Here is a 20,092-nt window from a genome sequence, read left to right on the forward strand (position 1 = left end):
GTTCTAAACACGGGAAACATGCGCCCCTTTACAGGCATACTATAGACACCCCCCCAGGTACGAAATTTAAAGGGATATTACACTTTTATTGTTTCACTTCAAGCATTATTAAAATCACTGCTCCCGAAAAAACGGCCATTTTTAAAACTTTTTTTTGCATTGATCCATGTCCCCTGGGGCAGGACCCAGGTCCCCAAACACTTTTTATGACAATAACTTGCATATAAGCCTTTAAAATTGGCACTTTTGATTATTCATGTTCGTGTCCCATAGACTTTACCGGTGTTCGCGTGTTCGAATGAATTTTTTGCCTGTTCGCATGTTCTGGTGCGAACCGAACAGGGGGGTGTTCGGCTCATCCCTGGTATTGAGGAATACAGTGCTCACCCAAATAAACTACTGTGTCCACCGTACATCTTCCAGTTTGGATAACACCATCCCAGTGTCTCTAATGTAGCCAGAAAGTCTGTGGACCAGGGGCTGTAGATGGAGATCAACCCACTCACCCAGAGGCTCAAGAAGCAATCCTATTCCTGACACTATCAGGCACCCTTGTATAGGGACATCTGTTTTGTGTGTAGCGCTAGTAGATTTATGATCTACCATTTGATAGGTAAATTTAGTGAATTGCTCATTATAGGAAGTTAGATTTGCCTTTGTTCCAGCTTGGCTGATGTTGCGTGTGGTTCCATATTGTGCCGGTGGGTGTCGTCACCATCGGCGGGTGTTGGAAAAGCAATGTGTTAAAGCGGATGAGTGCTCCTCTGTCCCGGAGACAACTCGGTGTACAGGATATATGTGTGTTAATATGCTTTCCTTTTCAGGAACCATTTGATCCTCTATCAAGCTGTTAGGATTTTCAGCTAGATAGACAGTGAAGTTATGTACAGTCATAGGATGGTTTTGTTTACGGACCTGAACATATTGTTTTATAGATGTTAATCTTATAATGCCTTTCCACTGTCTTCTTCTTTATCTAATCCAAGTTTTAAGCTCAAATACCTACTCCCAGGCTTGGGAGTTATTATCATTATTTTTGGACAGATGTTGGGGACAACGTCTATTGTAGTGGGGGGAGTATGTAGCGCTGGTAGACTTATGATCTACCATCTGATAGGTAAATTTAGTGAATTGCTCATTATAGGAAGTTAGATCTGCCTCTGTTCCAGCTTGGCTGATGTTGCGTGTGGTTCCATATTGTGCCGGTGGGTGTCGTCACCATCGGCGGGTGTTGGAAAAGCAATGTGTTAAAGCGGATGAGTGCTCCTCTGTCCCGGAGACAACTCGGTGTACAGGATATATGTGTGTTAATATGCTTTCCTTTTCAGGAACCATTTGATCCTCTATCAAGCTGTTAGGATTTTCAGCTAGATAGACAGTGAAGTTATGTACATTCATAGGATGGTTTTGTTTACGGACCTGAACATATTGTTTTATAGATGTTAATCTTATAATGCCTTTCCACTGTCTTCTTCTTTATCTAATCCAAGTTTTAAGCTCAAATACCTACTCCCAGGCTTGGGAGTTATTATCATTATTTTTGGACAGATGTTGGGGACAACGTCTATTGTAGTGGGGGGAGTATGTAGCGCTGGTAGACTTATGATCTACCATCTGATAGGTAAATTTAGTGAATTGCTCATTATAGGAAGTTAGATCTGCCTCTGTTCCAGCTTGGCTAACGTTGCGTGTGGTTCCACATTGTGCCGGTGGGTGTTGTTGTCACCATCGGCGGCTGTTGGAAAAGCAACGTGTTAAAGCGGATGAGTGCTCCTCTGTCAGGAAACAACTCAGTGGAGGTGGTCCTCCGAGTTGCATTCTGGGAGAGGGTATTTATGGGACAGACGCCATGTTTAGGGGTTCGTTTTCAGCCACCTGCTGGCCCTCCTGGCTGACAGGTATGTGTTAGAGTACCACCTCGTGGTCCTCCGTTCCGGAGGCCCGCATCGCTGCGGCGCATGGGTGGGCCCAGAAGCCTGTCTGGGGCCTACCACAGCAGTCGAGGAATGGTCATGAGCTGTCTATCCAGAGTGAAGAAGTTGGACAACCGAGAAGATCCCAGGGGAGGACCCATCATGGAAGGATCATGCAGAGTGCTGGTCTGGAGAGGGGCCTAGTGACTCGGTTGGAGGACGTATCCTGAAGTAGTCTCACTGCATGGTACTGCCGGGTTGGCTTAAAGGTTCAAGTACTGTGTCTGACATTCATCGTGAACCAATACATCCTGTGGCAGAGGATCGTACGGGTTTAATTCAAGCAAGTCTGTGGCAGAGACTTTTGTTCGTGCTACATACTGGCTGCTAGGCAAGTGAGAGAGGCCTATCCAGGCGAGCAAAGATCGTGTCCCACAAAAGGGGATTGCATTCAATTACAGTAGTCAACTTTAAAGGATGTTCTAAAGAAACCTAAAGAAAGGTATTTGAGCTTCCCTGCAGTTTTCCTCCTGCCTCTTTCCTGCTACTTCCTTTGTTACTTGGTTCAATAAAGCATTGAAAACGTACTCAAGTGTTGGTGCTTATATCGTCCAGAGGTAAACTCAGGAACCCTAGACCCGGTGCCGGTGAAACAGAGGTATCGAGAGTGAAGGTAACAGCCCGCTTAAACCAGCAGCTGCACCGAGAGTTAGTGCTACATGTGTATTTTGGGCAAATTATTAAATATTGGAGTTATGATGAAATGATGAATACTCCGCTGTCTCGGTACTGAGTATCCCCATAGATTTTCCTCTGTAAGTTGTCTGCTTTAAAGGGAGGTATGTGATTGTATCCTTGAATAGCATCATATTTAATTTTATTTGATGTTGCATATTTTATTTGCACAAGTGTTTTCCTTCAATATACATAACTCTCTCTCCACTATTTCCTGGAAAGCCTTAAAGTGGTTGTAAACTCTCCAACCCAACTTCAGCACATTCTAATCCTCGTTACTAAAGCTACTGATCACTGCCTGTAAAAGTCTCCTTACTTGTATTGTCTTCATGCAAACCATCCTGTAATTTTTGCTGATGTCACTGACGCAATGCTCTGCCCATCCTTTGATTCACGACACACTCTGTGTGGCCTTTCCCCAGTGACAGCGTGCCATGTTCGCGAGTTCCAGTGTCTGCAGCTCAGCTGTGAAGACTCATGAGACTGCTCCCTGGATCTTCCCTTGTGACCCTGTGACGTCACATGGGGAGTAAACCAGGGCATAGAGACTCCTATCGCAGCATTCATCAGGAGCTTTCAGCCTGACATCTTCAATGGCATTAGGGACAAATATACTTAATGAATTTTTTTTTTCGGATCGAGAAAGAGGCTATCGCGCATGCGCGAGATTACAATAGGGGAAAGCAGGGAGGGCGGAAATTATGTACACAGCCAACTCAGATAACAGTACCCAAGATGGAGCTAGTTTATCGCAGAAGACGATTTTTTTTTGCTAACTTCAGAAAAGAGTAAGTTGGACCCATTACTGCATACATTATACTATATAAAGACTGCAAACAAGTCTTTATAACTAACTAGATGAAAAATCCAATAGGGATAGCAGAGTTTACTTCCTCTTTAAAGGCTGTACCTCTAATGCCCCATACACACGGTCGGACATTGATCGGACATTCAGACAACGAAATCCTAGGATTTTTTCTGACAGATGTTGGCTCAAACTTGTTTTGCGTACACACGGTCACACAAAGTTGTCGGAATTTCTGATCGCCAACAACGCGGTGATGTCAACCACTTCCGACGAGACTAGAAAAGGTCAGTTCAGAACCAAGCACGGCACCCTTTGGGCTCCTTTTGCTAATCTCGTGTTAGTAAAAGTTTGGTGAGAGATGATTCGTGCTTTTTCAGACTCGTGGCTTTCAGATTGTTTTCTGAGGTTCAGTTTGTGCTTGTGGGTTTGTATCTGCTCTTCAGTGCGTGCAAGCAAGCTCCGCGTGACTTAGTCATTGTGTTCTTGTTCATTCGTTACTGTTTTTCAGGTCGCTCTTCACAGGCCTTGCTGTTCTTCAGTGCGTTCTGTTACTTCGTTCTGAGCAGCCGACCGTTTTCTAGCCATGTTGCGTATACATACTCCTCGTAGAGTTCGTGCTGTGTGGGGGCTTGGTGTTGGGGTCCTGACCTTGACACAAGTCCTGTCCATGAACAGGGTGGGGAGGAGTTCATGGACCAAGAATTGGTTGCTTCAGCGTGACCAGTTCTCTCATATGCCTTTGCTCCGTGAGATTCGTGAGAATAATCCTGATGATTTCAGGAACTTTCTCTGGATGACTGACCCCGTATTTCACTGTCTGCTGGCTTTGCTGACCCCCTATATCAGCAGGCAGGATACCTGCATGAGGCAAGCCATCACTGCAGAGCAGAGGCTCGTCGCTACCCTGCGGTACTTGGCGACAGGGAGAAGCCTGCAGGACTTGAAGTTCTCGACAGGCATCTTCCCCCAGGCTCTGGGTATCATTATCCCAGAGACCTGTTCTGCCATCATCCAGGTTCTGCAGAAGGAGTATATGAAGGTACGTTTTTTATCCTTTAATATCACATTTTCTTGTATTGAATGTTTGCTAATATATTGAGAAGAAGACGATGAAGAGAAGAAGATGGAGAGAAGAAGATGGAGAGAAGAAGATGAAGAGAAGAAGATGAAGAGAAGAGCGGGAGCCTCCCTCCATGCCATGACCCCCATGTCATTTTTTTTTTTTAAATTTTGGTTTGCGGTTCCCCTGTGGGGAATTCCCATGCTGTTTTTATCAATGAACTTCTATGTGTATTGTCGGACCGGCAATGCATTAATAGCCACGAGTAGTTTTAAATTACTTTTTTCCTTTGAAATGTCATTTTGCTGTCAGACTGTTCTAAACACGGGAAACATGCGTCCCTTTACAGACAGGTCTCCCATAGACTTTTAAAGGGTGTTCCGCGGCATTTGAATTTGCCGCGAACTCCCCAAATTGTTCGCTGTTCGGCGACCTTGCGAACAGCCGATGTTCGAGTCGAACATGAGTTCAACTCGAAGCTCATCCCTACTCAATACCACATGCAATGGAAGCTGTTACATTTCATTTAAAGCAATACAATGTATACTCTAGGGAGCTACAGGACTATTTGTTTTGTTGTATACAATTTTTTTACAGATTTTTTTTTTATTTGACTGTACTTGTTATTTACAGCGTTGTGGTGCATCAATAGGAGCTACATTTTCTCTTTCTTTAGTAAATCTTTATATGGGGTGGGGGGGAAACATCTTTATTTTTTATCAAATCAATGTTTTTTTTTTTTACAATTTACATTGGTATGGGAGATTTATATTTGACTTGTTGAATATTTGGGATCAGTTATGACAATAATTCTGATTTAAACTAATTTTTAAATTATTAAAAGCTTCTAACAATATAAATGGCACCAACCATAAACAAAAGATTAGACATTGAATGTGTTAATGTGACAGCTGCCCCCTTAAGTGTGAATAACACTACATTGTAAAATCCAAAATAAAGTAAGGCGCTATTCCCTTAAAGTGTATACAGTTACCCATAACACAAAATGCATATATTATTACAAACTACTCCAAATGAATATAAAAAAATTTGCAATGAGTGATAAATACAAAAAAATGCAAAAAAGTGCAGAAAAAAGGAAAGAAAAAAAAAATATTGAAATTTTAAAAATTCTTCAGTAAAGGCCAGAGTTTCTCCGACTAAACACCCACTAAATCCCATCCACCATGCTTCTATATACAGTGCCTTGAAAAAGTATTCATACCTCTTGTAATTTTCCACATTTTGTCATGTTACAACCAAAAACGTAAATTTATTTTATTGAGATTTTATGCAATAGACCAACACAAAGTGGCACATAATTGTGAAGTGGAAGGAAAATGATAAATAGTTTTCAAATTTTTTTACAAATAAATATGTGAAAAGTGTGGCGTGCATTTGTATTCAGCCCCCTGAGTGAATACTTTGAAGAACCACCTTTCACTGCAATTACAGTCGCGAGTCTTTTTTAGGTATGTCTCTACTAGGGATGAGCCAAACACCCCCCTGTTCGGTTCGCACCAGAACATGCGAACAGGCAACAAATTTGTCTGAACACGCAAACACCGTTAAAGTCTATGGGACACGAACATGAATAATCAAAAGTGCTAATTTTAAAGGCTTATATGCAAGATATTGTCATAAAAAGTGTTTGGGGACCTGGGTCCTGCCCCAGGGGACATGGATCAATGCAAAAAAAAATGTAAAAACCGCAGTTTTTTCAGGAGCAGTGATTTTAATAATGCTTAAAGTGAAACAATAAAAAGTGTAAAATTCCTTTAAATTTCGTACCAGGGGGGTGTCTATAGTATGCCTGTAAAGGGGCGCATGTTTCCCGTGTTTAGAACAGTCTGACAGCAAAATGACATTTCAAAGGGAAAAAAGTAATTTAAAACTACTCGCGGCTATTAATGAATTGCCGGTCCGACAATACACATAGAAGTTCATTGATAAAAACTGCATGGGAATTCCCCACAGGGGAACCCCGAACCAAAATTAAAAAAAAAAAATGACGTGGGGGTCCCCCTAAATTCCATACCAGGCCCTTCAGGTCTGGTATGGATTTTAAGGGGAACCCCGCGCCAAAAAAAAAAAACGCATGGGGTCCCCCCAAAAATCCATACCAGACCCTTATCCGAGCACGCAACCTAGCAGGCCGCAGGAAAAGAGGGGGGGACGAGAGAGCGCCCCCCCTCCTGAACTGTACCAGGCCACATGCCCTCAACATTGGGAGGGTGCTTTGGGGTAGCCCCCCAAAACACCTTGTCCCCATGTTGATGAGGACAAGGGCCTCATCCCCACAACCCTGGCCGGTGGTTGTGGTGGTCTGAGGGCGGGGGGGCTTATCGGAATCTGGAAGCCCCCTTTAACAAGGGGACCCCCAGATCCCGGCCCTCCCCCCTGTGTGAAATGGTAAGGGGGTACAAAAGTACCCCTACCATTTCACAAAAAACTGTCAAAAATGTTAATAATGACAAGAGACAGTTTTTGACAATTCCTTTATTTAAATGCTTCTTCTTTCTTCTATCTTCTTTCTTCTATCTTCTATCTTCCTTCGGTTACTTCCTCCATCTTCTTCTTCTGGTTCGTCTTCCGGTGTTCTCGTCCGGCATCTTCCTCTATGGCACCGGCATCTTCTTCCCTTCTTCTTCTCAGGCCGCTCCGCATCCACCATGATGGGAGGCTCCCGCTGTGTGACGCTTCTCCTCTTCTGACGGTTCTTAAATAATGGAGGGCAGGGCCACCCGGTGACCCCGCCCCCTCTGACGCACGGTGACTTCCCTGTTCATCCCCTCTGACGTCACGGGGACTGCCACAGGGAAGTCAAGTCCCCGTACGTCAGAGGGGGGCGGGGTCACCGGGTGGTTTTGAATTTATAAACGATGTTAATAACAATGAACTGAAGCTGAAAATCACCTGTGAGTCTAACAACAAAGCTATAAATTTCCTGTATGTCACAATGGAGTGTAACTTAGCCACAGCTTCTATTATCACTAAAAGTTATAGGAAAAGTTGTGCAGGCAAAGCCACATTGTTGGTTAGTAGTTGCCATCCAAATCACACTAAAAATCTATCCCTTTAGGAGAATTCACAAGGACCAGAAGAAACTGCTCAACAGATGAGAATTTTAATGAGGAATGAAATGTTATTGTCAGGTCACCTGACAATGGTGACAGATGCACACCGCTGGGGTTAGGAGAGCACTGCTAAGGTTATGGACCTTTTGGCTGACTGCTGCAGATGGAGCTCTGGATTGTTCAGCAAAGCAGCTCCATCTGAACACCGACACGGACCAAACAGGGAGCTAGAGCATAAGATTCAGGGTGTGGAATCGAAGAGCCAGCAGGTTTTCACCAGAGCTTGCTCATGGACTGGCTATGTTTGACAGAGCAGAGGCAGCAGTACAGGGTTAAACACAGGATAGTCAGAAGAACAAGCCAAGGTAGGGGCAACTAGCAGCCCCAACTTCACCCCCACCCGCACCACTCCCCCCTCCCCCCGCCACGCTACTCAGCCTGACAGTTCAGGAGATCAGTGCAGGGAGAAGCTGCAGGCGGAGGGAGGGGAAGGAGAGATGTCACTCAAAGCAGCCATGGATTGGGGTGCAGGGGCAGTTGGGGGGTGATCTGACTGGCAGGGAGGGTCAGATCGGGAGGAGGGGGGTAATCAGTGCTGGGGGTGAAAAAGGGGGGTGAAGGGGATAGGAGAGGAGAGTGGGGGGCAGTTTTAGATGCAAGGGTGCGGCAGGGGTGGAGAGGCAGGGGGCAGGGAAGCGGCGGCATGTGTAGAGGGGTCACATTAGGGGTCAATAACTCTGATCAGCAGGTTGTAATCCGCTGATCAGAGTTATAGAATTGTTCAGCAGAGTCTGCTGAACAATTCTGATATAAGCTTATGGTCACTGAAGTGACCATAAGCTTAAAGGAGAGCGAGAAAGGAGGTCCGTACGCCGTACTGACTTTGCCACCTGCGGGCACTTCTGTAGGTCCATACAGCGTATGGACTTGGCAGCAAAAGGGTTAAAAGTTACAATTACAATATAATATATGGCAGATTTTGTTTTTTAATAACAGTGTGTTCATATTTGATCATTACTGCAATTCTTGTTGATTCTGTAATGTGCCAATTCGCAAGAGATATTGTGATGGGTGTTTTTTGTGCTTGGAGAGACGGCTTCACTGCATATTTCATTTTTCCATTTGTTGTTATACCCGACACAGGTAGGCCCCAGGGATATAGTCTACTGGGGCCTTTTATATTCTCCAATCTTGCCTGATTCACGGGCTTTGTTTTGGAGATCTATGTGTTGGCGGTATAAATGTCTCCATCATGGCGCAGGTCTAGTCTCCGGATGTGATCATCCTGGAGACGAGAAATGGCTCAGTGGCGTATGACGTCATCACGTCAAACATGTTCATTATATGAAAACGCTGGGGACCGCACCATTCCTCCTTCCCACTTTGGTGGAGAAGGATACATATTTTTGCATTATCTCCGGTTGATTCGAAGATGAACTAACAGAGGGAGGATTTTGTGCAGCAGATTTTATTGCACAACTCATATGAACAATATCAGGCAATAGTAAGCATAATTGTCCCCAGGCTATGGAACATTTTTTCTTTCTTTCCTGGCTTAATTAACATTTTTTGGGACTAATGACATTGATATATGTGTACTCTTTTTGTTTTAAGCAAACAGCTCCTAATTTTTGGACAATGGTCTGCGGTCTCTGCATGACATCAACAGTTGTCAGTGAATGTATGGTGGGGCTCTCTTTGAAGCTATGAAAATGCTCAAGCCAGATATTGAATATGTAAGTATGCTTTTGAGAAAGCTTAACAGGACACATTTTTGTAACTCAATAGCTATGTATATCAATATATCAATGCTGTAAGCATTATTCTTTTGCATAGAAGATGTAATAATATCGCTAAGGAAGAAGTTAATTGTACCTATACTTTGAAATGCGTTAGTTACTCCTACCTCACCGGACTCATGCATCCATGTATCAACAGTTTGGAATGTTAGCCCATAGATGGGGACACCACTCTATGTACTACCTCTAAATTATTTGATATATGACATGTTGACTTGAGTTCATGTTTATATTTTACAATATATAATTTTTCTTGTCACTACAATTTTAACCACTTCCCCCCGGCCTATAGTAAAATGACGGCCGGGAAGTGGTTCGGTTATCCTGATTGGGCATCATATGATGTCCAGCAGGATAATCCATGACACACCTGAACACTGATCTCAGAAAAGAGCCTCTGAGGCTCTTTACCATGTGATCAGCCATGTCCAATCATGGTTGATCACAGTGTAAGCAGGAAGAGCTGTTTATTGGCTTTTCTTATTTTATTTATTTATTTATTTATTTCAGGTACTTATATAGCGCCGTCAATTTACGCAGCGCTTTTACATATACATTGTACATTCACATCAGTCCCTACCCTCAAGGAGCTTACAATCTAAGGTCCCTAACTCACATTCATACATACTAGGGACAATTTAGACAGGATCTAATTAACCTACCAGCATGTCTTTGGAGTGTGGGAGGAAACCGGAGTACCCGGAGGAAACCCACGCAGGCACAGGGAGAACATGCAAACTCCAAGCAGGTAGTGTCGTGGTTGGGATTCGAACCAGTGACCCTTCTTACTGCTAGGCGAGAGTGCTACCACTACACCACTGTGCCGCCCTATTCTTCACTCTCCTCTGACAGACACGAGTAGAGGAGATTATTTATCAGCGCAGCCCCCCGCGGATGCCCACCCAGGACCACCAGGGATGCCGCTAGGACCAACAGGGATGCCCACAAAGGACGCCCACCAGGTATGCCACCCTGGACCACCAGGGATATACCAATCAGTGCCCAGGCAGATGCCAATCAGTGCCCATCAGCAATGCTTGCCAGTGCCATCAGTGATGCCTATCAGTGCCATCTATAAGTGCCACCCATCAGTGCCCATCAGTGCCACCTATCAGTGCCCATCAGTGCCCATCAGTGCCACCTATCAGTGCCCATCAATGCCCATCAGTGATGCAGCCTTTTAGTGCCCATCAGTGTCACCTATCAGTGCCCATCAGTGCCACCTATTAGTGCCCATCAGTGCTACCTATCAATGCCCATCATTGCTGCATATCAGTGCCCATTATCAGTGCCCATCAGTGCCACCTCATTCGTGCCACCTCATTCGTGCCACCTCATTGGTGCCACCTTATCAATGACCGTCAGTGCAGCCTCATCAGTGCCCATCAGTGAAGGAGAAAACATAATTATTGACAAAATTTTATAACAGAAATAAAGAAAAACTTTTTTTTTTTCAAAATTTTCGATCTTTTTAGCAAAAAAAATAAAAAGCGTAGAGGTGCTCAAATACCACCAAAAGAAAGCACTATTTGTGGGAACAAAATGATACAAATTTTGTTTGGGTACAGTGTAGCATGACAGCGCAATTGTCATTTAAAAAGTGACAGCGCTGAAAGCTGAAAATTGGCTTGGACAGAAAGGGGGGAAAGTGCCTGGTATTGAAGTGGTTTAATGATACAATTTTTCAATTAATGATTTTATAACAAGAAATATGTTTGATTGCCTTAAACATTCCACCAAATGAGGACATGCTTCAAAAAAATATTTATTTTTGTAACTTACTTCTGCATAAAACATTAAACAGTGTAATTTCATGAGATAATTTATGAGGGCATGTTTAGGGGTGGAATTAGGGGCGGAGCAGGGTAGGTGTTGGGTGGGGCAACTGGTGGCGAGTAACTCTTATGCCGCGTACACACGGTCGGACTTTTCGTCTACAAAAGTCCGACAGCCTGTCCGACAGACTTCCGACGTACCTTCGGCGGACTTGCGGCAGACTTTCTTACGAACGGACTTGCCTACACACGACCACACAAAAGTCCGACGGATTCGTACGTGATGACGTACACCGGACTAAAATAAGGAAGTTCATAGCCAGTAGCCAATAGCTGCCCTAGCATGGGTTTTTGTCCGTCGGACTAGCACACAGACGAGCGGATTTCGGGGTCCGTCGTACTTACGACGTAAAGATTTGAAGCATGTTTCAAATCTAAAGTCCGTCGGATTTGAGGCTAAAAAAGTCCGTTGAAAGTCCGGAGAAGCCCACACACGATCGGATTACCAGCCAGCTTTAGTCCGTCAGCGTCCGTTGGACTTTTGTAGACGAAAAGTCCGACCGTGTGTACGCGGCATTAAGGTCTGACTAGCAGCTCAGGACTTGAAATTTTGAGCCCTGATATAGACTATACACAGGAGTGAACACGCTTGGGTGACAATGATAGCACAGCTAACATTGCCTGAAAATAGCATTGTCATCTAAGACCAGGCAGAGGAAGAAACAGGTAGGATGGAAGGGTATTTTATGGAAAAAATCTGCTATGAAGAACAAAGTAAAGAGTTACATTGCACTTTATCAGTTAGTAGCTGGGTTTACAGACACTTTAAAAAGGGTCATTCCTCAAAATACTTGAAAAAAGCTTGTTTAACCATTTTGTGTGTGCTACCACTTTATATTCTCATAGAGTAATACAAATTATCATTATGAAGACATTAAAGTAACTCTCTAATTTTTGTACCCAAAATTATATTTAGCTACAGCCATTACAATGTAAAAAAATGTAAAAACATCAGTTTATCCAACTTGGATTTTAAGATAAGCAAATTAAAATTCAGATTGGGTTCATTATCAGACAGTTGACTCATTTAGAATCATAATGCAGCACTAATTTACTACATGATTAATTCTGTCTGTGATACTTGGATTAAATATCTTATCAGTTCTTTTCACCTTTACTGTTCTTGTTCTCTGTCCTTTGCTAATGATTACTAATAATATTGTTTTAATAATCCAGAATTGCATTAAATATACAGTATATTACACAGGTGTTCATTACACAGCAGAACATCTTGTGATGATTAGTGTATTATGTATCTAAACTATTGTATCATTATGAAAGGATTGAGAATAATTGCCTGCGCTTCAACATTTTTGTATTTTCCTCTAACTTGTTATTGTGACATTTCAAATATCACTGAATGTAAATATCCGCAAGGATAATTATTAAGAAGAGAAGGTGAGAATCAATTTTTAAAAGTATAACTTAGAATCTTCTGGTTTCTGGATTTAGGAGAGTGTTGTTTTGAAAAATAGCATACTGTAGTTAAAAAAATGTATAGTACAACTAAAGGCAAAGCTATTTTAGGTTTGGATAGAGTGGAGAGTTATTAGAACTCCTGTTTTTATTGCTGTCTGTCTTCCCATTAGGGAGATTCACTTTCCTGACGGCTCCATGTCAGCACAGCTGAGTGAGGCCCTGCCCACCCCCTACCTAATCAGAATATAACTATACATTTCTCACTCACCTCAGCCTCAGCGTTCCTTTTTCTTCCTCCTATGTCAGGACTAATGGTGTCTTCCCTCCTAGCCAGTATAAAGTGCTGGCTGTCTGTCCGGATTTGTCTCCTACTGGACACGGTCCCTGTTTCCCAAGCTGCTAATAGCAACCTTGTCAGGGAGCCCCACTGCTGATCCTCAGGGCAGCTGCATGCTGCTTTAAACAGTCAGCTTGGGGGGAACTGGGTGGCATGCTGTGTCTCTCTCTTTAGAGCGGCAGATCACTGTGCCTGTTAGTTTAATTTTTAAAAAATTGATACACTGCCAAACATGAGGTATACAGATAAGTGGATACCCCCTTCACCACTGTGAATGTTAGGGGCGAGCCACGCTCGTTCTGTGCCCTCTCTGTGTTCCCTGGGCTAGAGATTCGGGCCAGCGTGGAATGCACGCTGGGCAGTGGCTCTGGGCATGTGCAGAGCCCCCCCGCCAGGGGAGGGGGGTGGAGCAAGCCTTAAGGGAGCCAGTTTTAAAAAGTGCTTCTACCTAAAGAAGCATCTGCTATTACAGCTGACTGCGCTCTGTGTGCTCCAAGGCTGCCTGTGCCTCCTACACCCCTTCCTTCAGGTATTACTTGCAAATGGCAAGATTCACTCCTGCATATTACCTGCTATAACATTTTATCCAGGACATACCATGTCTTATACATAATTCCAGCAGGATCAAAATGCCTACCCCCTCTAAAGATCAGTGCTCGCAAAGAAGGTAGGGGAGATACCAAGGAATATATACATGTTTAAATTATCCTATGTTGGCAGACCAATGGCCTGTACACATGATCGTATTTTCCGATGGAAAAAGTGCAATCGGATTGTGTTGTCGGAAATTCTGATCATGTGTGGGCTCCATCTGACTTTTTCCGTCAAAATTTCTGACACACAAAGTTTGAGAGCAGGATATAAAATTTTCCGACAACAAAATCTGATTGTTTAAATTCCGATCGTGTGTACACAAATCCGATGCACAAAGTGCCACGCATGCTCAGAATAAATTAAGAGATGAAAGCTATTGGCTACTGCCCCATTTATAGTCCCGACATACGTGTTTTACGTCACCACGTTCAGAACGATTGGATTTTCCACCAACTTTCTGTGGCCATTTGTATGCAAGACAAGTTTGGCCCAAAATCCGTCGGAAAAAATCAGATGGATTTTGTTGTTGGAATGTCCGATCAATGTCCGATCGTGTGTACAGGGCATAATTCCTCACGCCTATCTACGCTTCTCCAGCTCCTCAGGTCTCGGTCATGGCTCTTCTCAGCGATCAGAGGATAGAAGCTCGGGAAGGAATGGGAGACATTTATCCTCACAGGAAGATCGACGCTCCCACAGAAGAAAAGAGGCTTCTCGTGCCCGCTCTCCCTCAAGGTGTCTGCATTCTCCATTGCGTCACTGCAGGGTTACGCATCATGAACAGCCCAAGCCAGGAGGTTGCTGGGCTCTCCCTAAAGACGGCTTGTGTGGATTGCTTCAAAGAAGCGACAAAGAGCCAGGAACCTGATAAGACAGAGCTGGTATCATTAATGAAATAGGTTTTTGAGGAAACTCTGAAGTCATTTGCAACGCAGACGCAGACTTCAACTGCTCCAGTGCTTTCTACCTTTTACTCCCTGTCACCTCAAATACTTCTGACCACTCAGGGTATCTCAGAGGCCCAAGCACCATCAGTCTCAGATGCATCTTCCTTCTGCTGAAGAGGAGGAGACCCAGTATGATGGATTTGACTTCACCTGGGTTCAACCTTTTGTTAAAGAGATTAGGCAGGCCCTGGTGTGGGAAGATTCGGCAGAAGAAACAAAGGAAATATTTCACAAACATGAAAAGGGAAGCAGTGAATTTTCTCTTCATGGAAGAGATCCAGGAAGTGATCTATGATGAGTGGAAGCAATTAGATAAGAGGATGATATCCAAGAATTGGTTTGCAAAGTTGTAACCGTTTAAAACGGAGAAGGTGAAGCTTCTGGAGGAGCCTCCAGTAGTGGACGCATCACTCATGCTAGACACGTAACCCTGCCACTGGATGATGCAGCATCCTTCAGGGACGTACTGGATAGGAGGGTAGATGTAGATCTTAAAAAGATCTACACACTGGCTGGTGTAGCATGTAGGCCGTCAATGGCGTTGGCTGCAATTTCTAAGGCCATGGTGGTCTGAATGCACAAAGCCAAGGGGGCGGTGGAGAATGACCTAGGAAAAGCTGAGGTCCTAGCCTCGTTAGCAAATTTGAAGCTAACAGCTTCGATTATGGCCGAAGCATCCATCAACCTAATCAAGATTCTGACAAAAAATATGCTAAATGCAGTAACTTCCAGAAGAGACCTGTGGCTGAGGCCCTGGGTGGCTGACCCAGCATCCAAGCAGGGATTGTGCAGGATACCATTCGAGGGTCACTCCCTGTTTGGGAATAAATTAGCCACGGCCATCACAAAGACGAATGGTGGGAAGTCGGATTTATCCCGCAGGATCAGTGGTTGCTTCATAAGAAAAACACAACCTTCAGAAACACGGCAAGACCTAGAGGCAGAAACGACAGGTCCTTTTGGCCAGGAAGGAAGAGCTCGTCACAAGTTTGTGAAATTTGCAAACAGACATGACTTTTTGCCAGATTCGCCAAGGGTCTACCACATTCTGGAGTTCCTCCAAGCGGGATTGGAACTAGGCCTCTCCCCAAGCACTTTGAAGGCCCACGTGTCTGCTATCTTGGCTTTCACTGGTACCCAGTGGGCCATGACTTGCCTCTAATCTTGGATTTCCTTTCATCAGACACCTTTGTTTATCCTGCATCTCTATGGCATCTCTCATTGAAGACCGCCTTTCTTGTGGCAATAACTTCAGCCAGAAGGGCATCTAAAATAGCGGCATTGGGGTTTAAAGAACCCTTCCTCTCTTTCTTCCCAGATAGAATGGTGCTCAGGCCAATGCTGGGATTCATCCCGAAGGTCGCCTCTAGTTTCCATATGATACAAGAAATCACGCTCCCAATGTTTCTGGCAGAGAACTCTCAGAATCCAAATCCACTTGATGTGGGGTCTTCACTAAAAGCCTATGTGGACGCGAAGGCCGAACTTAGAAAGTCTGACCACTTATTCGTCATCCCCAATGGTGCTAGGAAGGGCCTGAGGGCTTCTGGTAGGGTGATCGCCTCATGGCTAGTCAAGACTATATCATTAGCCTACAGAACAAAGGGTTTGCCTGTGCCTGAGGGGGTCACAGCGCATTCCACTAAGGGAGTCTCTACCTCCTGGGCAGCGGCGGGACAAGTGCCCTTGGAGACAATCTGCAAGGCAGCCACATGGATGTCCATACATACCTTCATGGCACACTATTGTGTGGAGCCGGCGGCTCTGACTACCATAGATTTTAGCAGGAGTGTTCTGGCTTCTGCCTCCAGTGTAGATTAATATTTTTTCTTAAGCATTACCCTCCCATGTGTGGCTAGTTAATTCCCAGCTGTGCTGACATGGAGCCATCAGGAAAACGGAAAATCTAATTCAAATACTTACCGTAATTTTCCTTTCCTGACGAGCTCCATGGCACCACAATTAAGTAGTATGAGTTACTGAACACTGAGGCTGAGGTGAGTGGAAAATTTATAATTAAGTCCTGATTACGTAGGGGGTGGGCAGGGCCTCACCCAGCTGTGCTGCCATGGAGCTTGTCAGGAAAGGAAAATTACGGTAAGTATTTGAATCCAATTTTCTGTTTTCTCCATTTGTCCTGATCACCAATGTCACCGGTAAGGATGAGATTGAGGTATGGGTCAAACATACTATGGTGTGCTTTCACTGCCATAGAAACCAACTACAAATAATACATTTACTGTCAGGTGGCTTAGAAGGGCCAGTAATAGGGGCTTTGATATGTGTTACCCCCCCTTAATGATTGTCGAGAGTTAATTGCTGCTATACAGTACTATATTGTGCTACATTACCTAAAAGTCCTTTCTAGAACTAATTTTTTGTGTGTCAGCAACAACTGTAGTTGCTGTTTGCCCTCTCCCCTGCAATTTGTGTTGTTGTTGATTTATTCTATTCTATGTATATGTATGTATTCTATGTATATATGTATACAGTATATTCTGGTATAGTTTATTTTTTTGAGGGATATATATTTTATTTGTGTATTTATGTATTTCTTTATTTTTCCTAGGGCCCACTATTGCAATAGCATGCCTAACATCTCAACTTCCGCTTGGCAAAACCGCTGGCTCTGCAGTTGCTCCCATTCCAAACTCATGAAATCAATCCCCTTTCACCAGCTTATAGCCTGTGCTACACTAAAAGTACCCAGTAATAGACATGTGCATTCGTTTTCGTCCGAATGCATTTTCGTCTGAATTTCAGGTATTTTCCTTATCATTTTAACAAACGATAACGAAAGTGCAGAATCCAAAAAACGAAAGATCCGACATAAACAAATGCTTTATTTTCATTGCTACAACAGTTCGATATAGATAGGAGATTCAACATGATGATGACAATAACAATCTGTGTCTATTGAATCTGTGGTTGAATGTGCCTAACCTTAGCTCTATTAGTCCAAGATTATTCTACATAGAGAGAAAAGATTCGACATAGAGAGAAAAGATTCGACATAGGGGAGAAAAGATTCGACGTAGGGGAGAAAAGATTTGACGTAGGGAAGAAAAGATAAATAAAAATAATGATGATGATGAATGTTATTGGCTGATTGTAACCAAAGAGGAGGAGCAGTAAAATAGCTAGAACTAAGTACACACGTACTTTGGCTTATGGTGTCTATTGAAAGTTCTAATGCCGCGTACACACGGTCAGACTTTTCGTCTACAAAAGTCCGACAGCCTGTCCGACATACTTCCGACGTACCTTCGGCGGACTTGCGGCAGACTTTCTTACGAACGGACTTGCCTACACACGACCACACAAAAGTACGACAGCCTAGTACGCGGTGACGTACACCAAGTCCGACGAGACTATAAAACGGAAGTTCAATAGCCCGTACGACACCCTTTGGGCTCCTTCTGCTAATCTCGTGTTTATCTCGTGTTAGTAGAAGTTTGGTGAGAGACGATTCGCGCTTGTGAGACTCGTATTTTTCAGTTCGTTTTAACTGTTGTTCAGTCTGTGCTTGTGAGGTTTGTATCTGCTTTTCAGTGCGTTTGGTCAGTTGGCATTGAGAAATCTTTGTTTTATTGGCCGCTCGTTCCTGATTTTCAGGTCGTTCTTCACAGGCCTTGCTGTTCTTCAGTGCGTTCTGTTTAGTGCGTTCTGACCAGCCGACCGTTTTGAAGCCATGTTACCTGTACGTACTCGTCGTAGAGCTCGTGCATTGTATGTGCTTGGTGCTGTAGTTTATTCTTCAGCCCAAGACCAGTCCATGAACAGGGCGAGGAGGAGTTCATGGACCAAGAATTGGTTGCTTCAGCGTGACCAGTTCTGTCACATGCCTTTGCTCCGTGAGATCCGTGAGAATAATCCTGAGGATTTCAGGAACTTTCTCCGGATGACGGACCCCGTTTTTGACCGTTTGTTGGCTTTGCTGACCCCCTATATCAGCAGGCAGGATACCTGCATGAGGCAAGCCATCACTCCGGAGCAGAGGCTGGTCGCTACCTTGCGGTATTTGGCCACAGGGAGAAGCCTGCAGGACCTTAAGTTCTCGACAGGCATCTCCCCCCAGGCTCTGGGGATCATTATCCCAGAGACCTGTTCTGCCATCATACAGGTCCTGCAGAAGGACTATATTAAGGTAAGATATTTTTCTTTTATTAGCATCACATGTTCTTTTATGTAATCTTTGATAATGTGATGTATTTCTTGCTTCAAACACTACTTACCATCATTGCAATATAGTGTGAATGTCCCCTTTTTATCCTCACACATGCTGGAATTTTTTCATGTTATTTTTTGTCATGCATGTATATTTTCCTTCAATAACCTACCTTCCCAGCATGAAGTGATGGGAACATATCCACCTAGTCTACTCATTTGGAATGTATTTTGTTTGAGTGTATTTAGTGTGCTGCTAATGAGCAATTAACTAGATTTCACAACCCCCCCACCCCCCCCCCCACCTAAACTCACTCCAAATAGTGTGCTGCTAATGAGCAATTATCTAGATTTCACAACCCCCCCACCCCCACCCTCGTTAAAATTTGCTGGAATGTTCTGTGGTGTTGATTTGTCTAAAGCAAATATATGTTGCACTTTGCAAAATGCATGTGCACTCTACAAGTGCATTTGTTCCAGTGCTTTAGTAAATGAGCAGAAGCTCTGCTGATTTCCATCATCAAATCATATGCAAGCCTCAAAGTGTTTTCATTAATTGCCCTTGCATGTGATTGTGTACTCCTTGCAACATGAATGCCTTTTTACATTACCTCATTTACTGTAAGCTGGTTAGCAACTGCACCTGCAGAGTGCGACAACTGCAGTCTTGTAGCCTTTTTAGTCCCTAAATTCCTGCGTGTCCTAAAAGTAATTTTTTTTAGGGATTTCACAACCCCCTAAAATGTAATCAATGTTCCATCAGAGGGGGTGAGCAATCTGATAAGTGTGCCTTTCCATATTAGTTATTCCAGAACAATTAAATTATTGAATGTTATACTGATGCTGGGGAATAATGTTTTTAATTGTCTAATTTTCTTGCAATGTTAGCTTCAAAATTAATTGATTTTGGTTTTCTTGTTTGATTTCCCAGTTTCCTTCAACGCCACAGGAATGGCAGACTGTGGCATCCCATTTTGCCAGCCGTTGGGACTTTCCCAATTGTGGAGGGGCTATAGATGGGAAACATGTCCACATTGTGCCACCACCCCATTCGGGGTCATATTATTTTAATTATAAGGGGTTCCACAGTATTGTTTTAATGGCGGTGGTGTCGGCACACTATGATTTTTTTATATGTGGACATGGGGAAGAATGGCCGGATGTCGGATGGAGGAGTATTTGCCCAGACGGAGTTCTGCCAGCGTCTCCAGAGTGGTGGCCTGGGATTGCCACCTGATGAGGATAACGTGGAAGGACTCCCCTTTGTCTTCATTGCCGATGAAGCCTTTGCTCTCAGCAAGCACCTCATGAGGCCATTCCCCCAAAGAACCCTCACCCCGGAGAGGAGGGTTTTTAATTACCGGCTGGCCAGAGCTAGAAGAGTGGTTGAGAATGCGTTTG

This window comes from Aquarana catesbeiana, linkage group LG02 (assembly GCF_042186555.1).
Source record: "Aquarana catesbeiana isolate 2022-GZ linkage group LG02, ASM4218655v1, whole genome shotgun sequence".
Lineage (NCBI taxonomy): Eukaryota > Metazoa > Chordata > Amphibia > Anura > Ranidae > Aquarana > Aquarana catesbeiana.